The 13,872-nt window shown below is 33.8% G+C and overlaps 1 long non-coding RNA gene and 1 pseudogene across 2 annotated transcripts; one reads left to right on the top strand and one right to left on the bottom strand.

Annotated features, from left to right (window-relative positions):
* Positions 1-1,078: 1,078 nt before the first annotated feature.
* On the top strand, positions 1,079-5,170 carry LOC147390144 (uncharacterized). 2 transcript variants are annotated; one of them, XR_015183164.1, is made up of 6 exons: positions 1,079-2,318; positions 2,603-2,679; positions 3,773-3,946; positions 4,027-4,219; positions 4,335-4,385; positions 4,533-5,170. It is a non-coding gene; the product is annotated as an uncharacterized LOC147390144 (long non-coding RNA). The 2 variants fall into 2 exon arrangements; XR_015183163.1 differs by having other exon boundaries at positions 1,081-2,679.
* A 4,808-nt stretch (positions 5,171-9,978) lies between these two features.
* Positions 9,979-11,659, bottom strand: LOC147390145 (putative long-chain-alcohol O-fatty-acyltransferase 5 pseudogene; annotated as a pseudogene).
* Positions 11,660-13,872: the final 2,213 nt, after the last annotated feature.

Consider the following 13,872-nt stretch of genomic DNA (forward strand, 5'->3'; position numbering starts at 1 on the left):
AATACCCAAATGAAAAGTTCACTAGATAAAATGGAGTTTTTGAAGTTAAGGAAGTTTTTTAATGAATGCTTATAACATTGATATTAATGAAATTATACAATCCAATCATTGGAATTCAAATGGTATTTCTTAGATAAATTCTTGAACTATAATCTTTATAAAAAGATTGAAAATCTTCTTTATTGCAAAAGTTCTATTGATATAATCAGTGCCCTTTTACAGTTTGAATCCTATTTTAGTAGATGTTAAATATGACAATAAAAAATGTATACGAGTCACCTAATATCACCTAACATAACATGGATGACAAGAAATTTATGTTCATGCATGTAGTTTGAATATTGAGAATTGAGAGAGTCAATTAGTGATGGAAACTTTCAATTTAATAATGAAGTAATGATACATGATTCTTATTTTTCATTCCTCTATGAGCCTAGAATAGTGTTTCTATTAAAAAAAATAGTGAGATCATTCAATTCATAAAGATTTTTCTTTTAAGAGCTAATTTATTTATTAAAAAAAATCAAGAAAATCAAATAAATATATGCCACTTGAGTTGTTTTGTCATTTTTGCAAGTCTTTGTATAAAAGCTTATCACTATATGTTGGGTTAGGGTGTGGTTTGGAGCGCATATACGTAATCATAGCATATACGTATTTAATTTACTTGAGTTTTTATTTTTAGCTCTTAAAAGAATTTTTTTTTATGAATTGAATGCTCTCAATATTTGAATCCTACTAATTAGTGAGATTCACCCATGACAACTTAGATATAACAGCTGCTCATTTCCTCAAGCAGGAGCATTGTAGCTCCATACTTGCACTCATGCTTTTCTCCTTTTGGACAAGTGCACATGTAATTGATAAAATCTGAGCTACATAAGGTTGGCTATTTGTTGATTCTTGCCTTATTTGATATGAATTTCTTTCTTGGTGTTCAATGGTCACATTTTAATTGCAGACACACAGGTTTCAAATAGTAAAGGTGTTGTCTTGGTTGGAAATGAAGAGTTCAATTACTTCACCTCAAAGAAAACTTCCTTGTGAGGATCTCATTTAAGCTCTTCTCTATTTCTTTTCTTCTTCTCCCCCCCTCCCCCAACACACTCTTTTTATATATATTTTTGGTAGGTTACAAAATAATATATCAACATATAAGAATTTAGAAAATATACTGTTTAGGTAAGATAGTTCTATGCAATAAGTTTGTATCTAAACCACTCTTGGCCAATGGGTCTGCTAGGTCATAGCATCTGTTAAATTGATTCCTGCATGAGTAAGCTACAATGATTATTATCATCTGATCTTGCAAAAAAACAAAGAGATTAGATAGGTTATTCGTCCAAAGAGGGCCATGAATTATTGAAGTCTATAGCAGGAGAATGAGGAGTGGAAAGACCAAGAGACTTGCATGAGAGTTCTGTTTTTTCAAAGAGGCTAAAGTGACTATATGTTAGAAGCAAGTGTTGTTTTTCAAAAACATCCTCTGTTTGTATGGTTTTATTTAACTTAATGAAATCTATACTTAACAAAATAAATAAATAAACAATCATTTCCTTCCAAAACCCTAGCAGATTGCAGAAGGTAAAAAAAACTCTCCAAATTAGCTTGCCTCTAGGTGAATCAGTGGTGGTGTGCCAACTTTTAAATAGATCTAACATTGAACATGACAATGGCAAGAAATGATTAACACAACTATTTTTAAACATCTCCTAAGATATCAAATTAAATTTTCAAAAGTATTGTGCTTGTCCTCACCTATGTGTCTGGCACTGTAATGATGTCTATCCCTGAAACTATGTTGAAAAGGAAATCACCTTTTTCCTAGTTGTCCAAACAATGTTTGAGGCCATTTGTGGGGATGATGGCACAAATTTTTAGTAGTGTGTAGTGTGTAGTGGTACCCAAAATGCTGTTATCACAAAATAAAAATTAGCACTTACCGTTTATTATGACTTTTTGATTCTTCCACCATTAATGTTAATTGATGAACCTAACAATTTTAAATACCAAGGCCTTGTGTGTGTGGAGGGTGAGATTGGTATACACATTTAGTATGGGTGTGCATTGTTTTTGATGTACAAAACAGACTTTAAAAGCCTTGGATCTCCAAAACTTAGCTGACTCCAAAAACTCTGCTAGATGTGTTTTGGTGTCTGTCCAAAGGGACCCTAAATATTAGCTTGTGGCTTATTTTGTGGTTCCTTTCATCTACGACAGATCAAAGGGCACATCAAAGATTTTGAACCAATTTTCAAGATTTTGGGAAGATATGAAAGTGCTCATGCTTGACAAGGTTTATGTTGTAAACATTCTAGGTATTTTGACACCCACTTGCAAATCTCTTATGTTTAAAGGATAATAAAGAAGTTACAATTTGAAGTTCAAGGAGGTTCCATATGCTCATGATCATGTATGACGTAGCCAGGTTCCTTCTTCAATTTAATTTATTGTAGAACTGTAGATGATTGGATCAGGGTTGGGTACTTGTTGAACTTATTTCCATTTTTTTTTTCATTCAGGAATACTTGTATTTTTATACGATCATTTCGTTATAAATGTTTACAGTTTCCCTTTTAATTGAGAAACTATCTGCATTCAGGTTACATATCATACAACTTTGTCGTAGGAGCTTATTCATATTGGGGACCAAAGGCTGGTTATGCTATCTATCTTATGGTATGTTCTCATTGACCTTCCATATGTTTATTATAATTTGATATCATGCCGTACGTCTAAACTATGTTCTACTTACAAGTGACAACCATGACTGTCGAAGACAAGTGAATAAGTATTTTTCATGTTTCGTGAACTAGGAAGTGACAAGAACTCTCTACTGATAGATATTGTAGTACCATCAGGTGTTGTATAGTCAGGCTTCTCTTTTCTGATTCATTGATGCAGAAGGAGCCGACGTATAAAATGCCATAGGAGGTGTGTTCTTTGGTGGCAGGAGCTCCACCTTGACTGGGGTCTTTCCATAGATTACTCGAGGGGTAGTTTTGATGTAACACACCTATCAGGATGTTGCTTCTAACTTAGATGATGTGCTCACACCAGATTATGTACCAATGACATTACGTACCAATGACATAGATTTAGTGATTTTAATTATTTTTAAATGGTTCAACATAGTTTTTTGGGGGGTAATGTGGTGTAGTCGTGCACTGAATTACTATATAGGGGTGCGCTCCCTGTAGTTTTCAGTAGGATTATAAAATCTACCCGGGTTTTCTGTTTTAGGTCTGTGCTACTAGGGTGTATTCCATCTTATAGTAGGTGGTCCAAATCCCTTATCTCTAAAGGTTCACTTATCTCTAAAGGTTTAGTGTCATTCACTGGATTATAGATAGAGGCAGTTCCTTACCCCTTATCCTAGTTCTTTCATGAGTGGGTAGGTGACTCCCTATCAATCGTGCTCTCTCCTCTATGCAGTAATATATAGTATAAAGACGACGAAACTCAATTCTAAAGAGGTCTGTGTACTAAAATAGCTCTAGTCAAAGCTTCATGTGGCTAATGCTTAGGCCAACAATTCCATTTGGTTAGGACCCCCAAAGCCTAAAGCATGGCGTAGGCAAGCACTCTGGCTGAGGTTTATTTTGTTTGAGATTTTTATTTCTTGTTGTAGTTTGGGATTTGTAGTTAAATTTCTGTTGATAATTTCATACAAAAAATAACATATCTTTAATATTTATACTTATGTAGTTTAGGGTATAGATGTTTACTTTCTCTTTGTTGAAGAATGATTTGATTTTCTGTTTTTACACAGGGATTCCTCAATGTTACATTTGTATAGACAATACCCACCACGGTCTTCCCAGAACTCTGTAATTCGTTCGGTTAAGCATTCATGAGTTCTTAACTTGACCAAAATGGCACAATTGCGGAGTAGCTTTCTCATCGATAACCAACTTACTAACATCCTTAGAGATGTGGAAGAAGAGTAAGTCTATATTATATATCCTATTCTAGTTTGTGTTTCCTATTTCAATTTTTTTTTCTGTAAAATTCTTCTCTTTATAGTACTTTGAGAGGGAGAGCGTATCTATAATATGATAAGCTTGCAAAGTTCGGGTTATCCAATGAAGATGTTTTCTCGAGAAAGGTTTTTGATGGAGGGAGGGAGTTCATGAAAGAGCAGATTATGAGAGCAAGCTTCTATTTCAATGAGGCCAAGGAAGGAGCTTCTCATCTTGATAAGGATAGCCGTTGACCGGTATCTTTCTTTCTATCTTTGATACTCTTTCAATTACAACAATTGAGACTTATTGTTCCTCAACATAAATTCATATTTGCAATTTCAAATAACTTGAAAGTCAATGTTTTCTCAGATTGGTAGATCTGCCTCTGGTTTCCCACATGGCATCATCGATCCCATTGAAGTATGTAAATGGATTGCTTCAATGTCAACTAAAATTCTTTAAATTTATTTTGGTTTCTTTCAACAAAGATTTTCATTGAATGCTCCTTAATTGTTAGGAGGTATCATTTGTTCCTTCTTTCCCTCCCTTATGAACTCATTTATGCAGGAACTTTGTGAATTGGCATCCCATTTTGGAATTTGTTTACATGTCGACCTCTGCCTTGGTGGCTTCGTATTGCCTTTCGCTTGTAAGGTTGGGTATGTTTTACTTGATTGTCTAATAACTTTGAAATATTGCTTTTGTTAATGATTGCTTCTAATTAATATTCATTGATATATTGGATGTGTGGAAACAAATCTATTGACAAAGAAAACTAATCCATCAAATATTGTGTATCCAGAAACCAATAGGACATAAAGCCTTGCTAATTGTCTCCGTCTTTCTGCATGTTTCTGTTCTCTGCATTTATACATTTGAGTTTTGAAAGTCTTGTATGTCCCTTCAAAATTCTAATTTAATTTGTTTCATTACTTGTTTGTGAAGGATTGTTTGACACCAATCATATAAACTATTGGTTCAATAATTGCATCCCCTATTTGATCTTATTAAGGTTGAGACCATTGGCTCTTTCTTACTTTGAAGAAGAATTAGTTTAGAGTCTTCCATACTTATTCAGGTTGATATCATTAGCTTTTTCTCATTTTGAAGAAGATTTTGTTGAGTCCTACATAATTTTGTAAATGGTATAATTTGCTATTAAATGTCCAATAGGTACACATCCTATCAATATAGATCTACTGACATGTCATCTTTTGGATGGATCATAGCATTTGAGTCATCATTTGGAGGTTTCTAATTATTTGACAGAAGAACCATCTAGAATCAAGTGGTATCATCCCATTAACGTGATGTTGGTCCTTAGAAGAGTGGTTTTTCAATTAGATGCTTTTGATTTAACAATTTATGTAATGCTATGGTGCTTTGTGGAACCGTCCAAGTTTTTAAACCCTTCTTTATGATTTGCACAGTCAATGAAAATAATTTTACGTCTCTAGCATTCAAGTCTTAAGTGGTTTTGGTTTTGCAATTGACTAAGAACCACCTTATTTTAATTAATTTAGACTTCTAGGTGAACATTCAAACTTGGATAAATGTAGTCTTCTGTAATCTTTCTAGGATGCAAAGATCCATTATTGTTGTGTGTTTAGTTTATCGTTTTAATTATAAAGCTTTTCCAAAAGTTGGTTGAACTCCTTTCACCACCTACTCTTCAAGAAGTAACATAATTTAATTATTCTTTTATTTGTCGATATTTATTATTTTGCACAATTTTCCCCTTTCTAGGTACCCAATTCTACCCTTCAATTTTTCTATTGAAGGAGTAACATCGATATCGGTTGATGTACATAAGTATGGGTTGGCTCCAAAGGGAACTAGTATAGTTCTATATAAGAATCACACCATTAGAAAGGTATTGTTTTCTATCGATTAATGTTTGAGTTACTTATTTTGTTTATAATTCATAGAGTTGCCTCTTATTTTATAGTGAAAATATTCGTGAATACGTACTTTGGTTTTTGATTTCGTAGATGTATGCTTGGTATATTGTAGTTTATGTAGCGTAGACCTCCACACAACACATTTACAGGTTATGACATCTTTTTATAAAAATGTGATAAGTGAAATGTGGGGTGCCAATAGCAGTTCTTTTTCTTTATATAATTACAGGTTTTATTTTGGAATGAATATTTTATTAATTTTTTTTATAACATTAGAGGCGGTTTTGAACTGCCTCTAATGTTGTTCTTTTTTTAAAACTAATTTGTTATTAGGGGCGGTTTTGAAATTGCCTCTAAAATATAAAAATCGCCTTTAAATAACAATATTTAGAGGCGATTTTAAAACTGTCCTTAAATTATTATTATTAGAGGCGGTTTTCAAATAGCCTCTAAAATATAAGAACCGCCCTTAAATCATATTCTTTAGAGGCGGTTTTTAAACCGCCATTAAATTATTATTATTAGAGGCGGTTTTAAAACAGCCTCTAAAAATATAAAAAATGCCCTTAAATCATTATTTAGAGGCGGTTTTAAAACCGCCCTTAGTCAGCCACTAAAAAGATTCAGCGACGCCATTATAGTGGGCGGTTTGACTAAACCGCCCTTAAATATATTGGAGGCAGTTTAGTCGAAATTGGAGGCAGTTTAAAACCGCCTCTAAATACCTCATATTTTGTAGTGCAGGCATAATCTTAGTTCAGTTTCCTTCCCGGGAGACAAACTACATTAACGATTGAACATGGGTTGGCGACTGATCCTTCCTTTTGATCTCCTCTCCTTTTAGTCGAGTGGCTGTCGAGTTGGTTTTCCATTGATCGAATTCTTCAACCGGTTGTTTTCTCCGACGCCCAGCATTTGTTTGTTCGTATCCATTCCTTCCTCGCCACCAGCCGATCCCGCGGAGAATGTACGCACCCGAAAGAAAGTGGATTGGATTTCCCACCACCCGCCTCTCTAATTCAAGCTGCCTTCTAAACTAATGAATGCGGGTGGGGATGTATAAAGAAAGGCAAAGGCGACTTGATCGGGGATACTTATCCCAAGGCGGAGCCTGCACCTTCGGAGTTTTTGTAGTCTTTCCTACCGTCAACCCCCCTTCCAGAACTTAAATGCTTTAATTCTCCTTCTTTAAGGTTGCGAAAGGGTAAGGCCGAATGGAGACGAATAAAGGATTGGGCGCGAATACGAATGGTCTTTCCGAGATCATTCATCCAATGCATATGAGGTTGCAACTTGAGGTCACTCCAGTATTACAATCGTGCTGGAGTGACTTCAAGCCGAAACCTCATATTGCACTTCTTGAGGTGAAAGTGGATAGGAACCATAGATGCTTTTTCACTCGTATCTCTATGAAAATCATCTATGGTTCCCATACACTTTCACGTCAAAAAGTGCGATATGAGGTTCTAGCATGAGGTCACTTCAGCATTATTCTTACTTTTATTCACCCCTTACACGATAATGACCAACTTTTCACGTATTTCCCATTTTGGCTCACTTTTCATTTTAATTCCCAACAATTGAATTAACACATTTTCATTAAAAAAAAGAATACAAGGGTATCTCAAAAAATGCCCCATAGTATTTTACCGTTATACCCTTAGGCTACCATGACTAACTTAGTAGGATTTCAAATCTTACTAAGAGTCATTGGATCCACATGGATTATGAAATTTGAATCCAACACCATAGATTTCTAGATTTCATGGAAAAATTCAAATTCGAAAGGAACAATTTCACAAAACATTCTTTTTTGAACTTAATCAAAGGTACTGAAAATGGATGGCTACCAAACTCTCAAATTAAAAACTAAAATTCAACAGTGAAAATTAATATTTATTTTCCTTTTTTTCTTTTCTTTTCAAAACCCCTTGGAATCAGGTCATGTTTTTGGATGTCACAAATTGATGCTGAGATAGGATCCATTCCAAGGTTGTACCCTCAGGCGACTATGACTAACTTAGTAGGAGTTCAAATCTTACTAAGAGTTGTTAGACTCACATAGATCATCTAATTGGCAATCCAACACCACAAACTTCTAGATTTCATGGAAAAACTCATTTTAACATAATCAAATTCACAGAAAATTCTTTTTTGAGCTTGGTCAAAATGGATGGCTACCGAACTCCCAAATTATAATATCTGAAATGCAACAGTGAAAATTAACATTTATTTTCCAAATTCTTAGAATTTTTCCTCTATAGTCCTTTGGCATCAAATCATGTTTTTGGATGCCACAAACTAATGTTGAGTTAGATCCATTCCAAGGTTGTCCTCATCCCACCATAACTAACTTAGGAGGATTTCAAATCTACTAATGGTCGATGTACCCACAAGAATTATCAAATTGGCAATCCAACATCACAGACTTCTAGATTTCATGAAAAAACTCAGATTCGACATAATCAAATTAATAGAAAATCTCTTTTTGAGCTACATTAAAGGTGCTCGAAATGGATGGCTACCGAACTCTCAAATTATAATATCCAAAATTAAACTGTGAAAATTAACATTTATTTTTGAATTATTATTATTTTAAATTCTTAGAATGTTGTCCTCTAAAACCCTTTGGAATCAGATCATGCTTTTGGATGCAACAAATTGATGTTGAGTTGGGATCCATTCCAAGGTTATATCATCAGGCCACCAGGACTAACTTAATAGGACTTCAAATCTTACTAAGGGTCGTTGGACCCATATGGATCATCCAATAATTGGTAATCCAACAACATAGACTTCTAGATGTCATGGAAAAAACTCATATTCGAAAGAAATAAATTGAGCTTGATTGAAGGTGCTAGTAATGGATGGCTGCTGAACTCCCAACTTAAAAATTAAAATTCAAGGGTGAAAAGTAACGTTTATTTTCTTAATTTTTTTTATTTTCATGTACTTAGAATTTTGTCCTCTATAACCCTTTGGCATGGGATCATGTTTTTGGATCCCACAAGTTGTTGTTGAGCTAGGATCCATTCCAAGGTCATAGCATCATGCCACCATGACTAACTTAGTGGGATTTCAAATCTTAGTAAGGGTCGTTAGACCCTCACATGGATTAACCACCACCACAGAATTCTAGATTTCATGGAAAAATTCAGATTCCAATATAAACAAATTCACAAAAAATTACTTTGTGAGCTTAATCAAAGGTTCTTAAAATGTATGATATTTACTACATTACCACACATGAAATTACAAAAATATCCCCATCAAAAGGTGTAGTGACCAATGTTTTGGAGTTGTAAAAATATTCATCATCAAAGAAAATATTCAAATTACAAAAAATACTTTTAGTATTTACTATAATAACATTCATATAAATTTACAAAAGTATCCTCATAATGAGATATTTTTGTTATAAAATTGATGAGGGATATTTTAATAATTTTTATTGCAAGTAAATGTCGTGATGAGATTTATTTTTCTGACTGTAAATTCTCTCCGGCCCGTTTATGGTTTGCAAGGCTCTTATGAGTGATCTCTTGAATCTCCCAAGTCCTAGACAAGTCCATGCTTTGTAATTTTCCTTATCTAATACAATTTTCACATGCTTAGCAAAAAGAAAAAAAAAAAAAAAGACTTATTTTTGTGAATGCATATATGCATGTTATTGGAAGAAGTAATAAGGGTTAGTTTTATAATTAAAAATTTTTTTTTTGATGAAGGGTATTTTCATAATTTCCTTGATAAGTTGTATTCTAGTAAATTTTTTATGTAAATATATTGGAATCAAATGATTTACAGTACTTTTTGTACTCAAATCATTTGCTAAAATTTTTTAAGAATTGGGGTGATTCATGAATTTATTTTTTGCAATTCAAATTATTTGTTCGTCTAATCAAGCACCAGTAAAATTGATTTAAGAAAAGTAATTGCATTTGCAAATTACTTGAAGCATACCAGGCAACGCTAAAGTTTCAATAGATATCGATTGAAAGAGCAAATATTAAAGACCACAAACTTGAACCCATACACAAAAGGTATTCAAAATAAATAAATACATGTAGAATTAAATAGGCAAAATCCTCATCCAAATTGTAATCCTAATCTCATAGAAATTAAATATATATTTATCAGTAATCTAATTGGTGTACCAATGTACACCTTATTACAATACATTTCACATAATATGGTGAATTACCATTTTGTGATGCTGAATTTGATGAATTTCCAACTCACTATTCACTTTATTTATCAAAATGTGAACAGTAATGAATTCTGAGATTTGAAAGCGACTATTTCTTAAGTTAGCATTACCTGCGAAATAGTCACTCTAAAACTTTCGAATTCATTACAGTTCACATTTTGATAACTCAAAATAAATACATTTAGAGGTATGTATCAAGAGCCCTGATAATTTGACAGCCCCACGTGGAACATTCAATCAACTCTTTGTTGTGATAAGTTCGGGAATAGTAGATCTGTATGTTTCGGGATACACATTTTTATAATAAAATGTAATTTTGTATCCCGAGACATATAAATCTAAATCTATAGCTCCTGAATTTGTCAGATCAGGAGAATCAATTCAGTGTGCCACGCGCGATAGTCAGATTATCACGATTCGCAGGACCTCACTTCATTTATTATTTGCTAAAGAGCAAAAGAAGGGATACGTTGCAATTTTTCCTACAAACTCAAACACAAGTCTGTACTCACTGACAAGTCTGTCGTGCGCACCATTCCGCATGACCTGTGGAAATAAAAGCCAAAAACTGGTTATCGAAACGAACAAAACACTCAAAGGCATTGAAACCCAAGGGTGCAACCGCCATCTTTCAGCTACTGCTCTCTTTGATTCGAGCTCCAACGTATAACAGATCCCATGAAGAACAAAGTAGAGTGTCACTTCCCATGTGGGATCCACACGTATGACGATATAGTATATCAGCTCATGCATGAGCCCAGACACAGTAAATGCGAACACTATACCTATTAGATGGGCCCATACTCTACCAAAAATAGGGTTGGCTAAGGACCGTATAGGATGAGATATGGTGGATCTTAGGATGTTGGAAGCAATTCGGTTCCACCTTCGACCCCAAAAGTCTTGTAGTGAGGTGGCGAGGTATGGCTCATTGAACTGTGGCTCGAGTTCTAGGCCTAGTATGGCTCGAGCCGGCGATTCACATAAAGCATAAACAAGTGATACGGTGAGGTAAAGGTGGAGATTGTAGTAAACCAAGATGAACATCTTTATGTCCAAATATTGTAAGTAGTCATAGATAGAGATCAATAGACGTAAAAGTAGGGCTTTTAAAGTCACATTTATAACTGATTTTGCAGAGATTCTTTTTATGTTTAGAAGTAATTGGAGTGATGGGTTTTGTTTGATGTTTTGAAGAGGTGGCTGGAGAGATGGGTTGTCTATGATTATGATGGGAAGACAAGCAATGGAGATGAACAGGAGGAGTGATTTTTGTTGATCAGATGATGATGATAAAGGGCCTTGATTGAAAGAGAAGAGGAGGAGTTTGAAGTTAGCAAGCCAAGTGATGTAGATTGCTGTGAAAAGTCCAAGATGCATGGATTGGAGATTGAGAGGAAGGATGGTGAAGAGGTAGAAGATAGGGAGGAGAGTGAGGAGTCTGAGTATTCCCTTTGGGATCTTTGACACTATGAAATAACAATAGAATAGTGCCCATATGACCAATACCCATACCTTCATGAAGTTCTTGATCTCACTTTCCATTCTTCTTCTTCTTCTTCTTCTTGATAGTTGATAGCGAATCTTCCTATTTAACATGTAAAATAGTTTGATATCTTTGAAGTTTGAACAAATAATTAATGTAACCTCAACAACATTTAAGATTTAGACACCAACCTTATCGTGGATGTACCTACAACAATTTATGAGATTATATATTTATTTTTTTGAGTCTGGCTGGGGTGACATTTGATTTACTGCGCTTTTAACATTTCTGACGTGAAGGTGCGCACATCACCATTGATGTTGTTTCCTTGTGATACGAGTTAACACATCTGCATTTATGTGCACGCCTCCACATAAAAAATGTAAAAAAATTGCAGTAACTCCGATGTCACTCCAACATTAGTGGTAAAAACTCACTAACATAACATGTGCAATAACCATAGATTTTTTGCAGTTGTGTATCTCAAGGGAAAAAATCTATGATTCTTACACATGCCACAACAGTGATTTATTTTGATAGAATTGAGTTAGAAAATCATTACACTTTTCTTCTCCTCTTTGAAAAATTTATATTAGCATGCTACCATTTATTTGTGACAAATTGACATTTTTAAAAGAGTACTGATTTTCTAACTCAACTTGATAGAATAATTCAAAATCCAACTTACGTCACATGCCACATGTCACGTTAGTTAATTTTTGAGTTATTTATCAGAGTTGAGTAAGAAAATCATTACACTTTTTATAAATATAAATTCTCAAATAATTATAAAAAAATTCGATATTTTCAAAATATTGTCAATATCGACAAAGTTATCATGTGATATTAACAATTTGATAAAATTTTATCAATATTATGCGTTACTTGTGTTAACACATGTAAAACTTTTAATATTTTTGAAACCTTTAGGTAATTATTTGGGAGAGTACCCTTCTTAAAAGTAACTCATTTGGTTGTCATTAACATACTTTTATTCACCCTTTAAGCGATAAATTTTTCACTTATTTCCCATTCCGACTAAGTGTTCGTTTAATTCCCAAAACGTTAATGAACACATTTTGATAAATAATAAATAAATAAATAAATAAATAAAAATTCAAGAGTATCTCATAAATGCCCTCAGAGTATTTTACCATTATACCCTTAGGCTACCATGACAAACTTAGTAGGATATCTAATCTTACTAAGGGTCGTTAGACCCATATGGATTATGAAATTGGTAATCCAACACCATAGACTTCTAGATTTCATGGAAAAACTCAGATTTGAAAGAAAATAAATTCACAGAAAAATCCTTTTTGAGTTTGATCGAAGTTTCTAGAAATTGATGGCTATCGAACTCCCAAATTAAAACCAAAAATTCAACGATGCTCTAGAGCACTTAAACTTCATGTTAGGGGGTTGATATGACCAAAACCTATGCCATTATATAGTTCTTGATCTCACCTCCGTTATTGCTTCTTGATATTTGAGAGCAAATCTTCCTACTTAACATGTAAAGTAGTTTAGATTCTTAGATGTTTGAACGAATGATTAATGAATTAATGTGACCTCAACAAGATATACGATTTACACACCAACTTTATTGTCGATATACTTGCACGGATGTTACATGTGACAGCCCGACATTTCTAGAAGTAACGCATTTGTCCTTGGGGTAGATGGTTGTCGTTAATTTAGTTTTTAGAGTCGTGATGCAGTGACGCAAACGGAGACAAGGTGACAAAAACTCGTGGTGGCACGCACATTACCACAAATGATTTTCCGTGAGGTACAAGTAAAAATCATCTACGGTTATGTGCACGGCACCATATCATTTTTGTCACCTTTGCCTCTCCGTTTTTGTCATTCCGGCATTTTCCTACTCTTTAACATGGCACCTTTTTTTCTTTTTTTCTTTTTTTTCCCCTTTTGACAGATGCTATTGGCACCCCAACTTTTACTTATTACACTCTAATTAAAAATAAAGAAAATAAGTAAATGGTTGAGAATAAGTAATAGTTGGGTTGCCAATAGAAGCTCTCTAATTTTTTTATATGCTAAATTTCTATTTTTCGGGGTTTAGGATTTTATATGCGACTAACCATAATTGTAAACAACAACTGAAATTGTTTGAACGAGTGTTATAATGTCTAGATTATAATTTGAGCCAAACTTTTGTAATATTTGAAGAGTGTCTTTTAATCATTAATTGGGGTGTGATAAATAATTTGAGAAATTGGGCTGTAATAAGTAAAAGTTGGGATGCCAATTGCAGCTCTTTCTTTTTCTTTAATTCTCGGAAATTGTCCC

This window comes from Akebia trifoliata, chromosome 11, assembly GCF_017979445.1.
Source record: "Akebia trifoliata isolate Shusen 1 chromosome 11, ASM1797944v1, whole genome shotgun sequence".
Taxonomy (NCBI): domain Eukaryota; kingdom Viridiplantae; phylum Streptophyta; class Magnoliopsida; order Ranunculales; family Lardizabalaceae; genus Akebia; species Akebia trifoliata.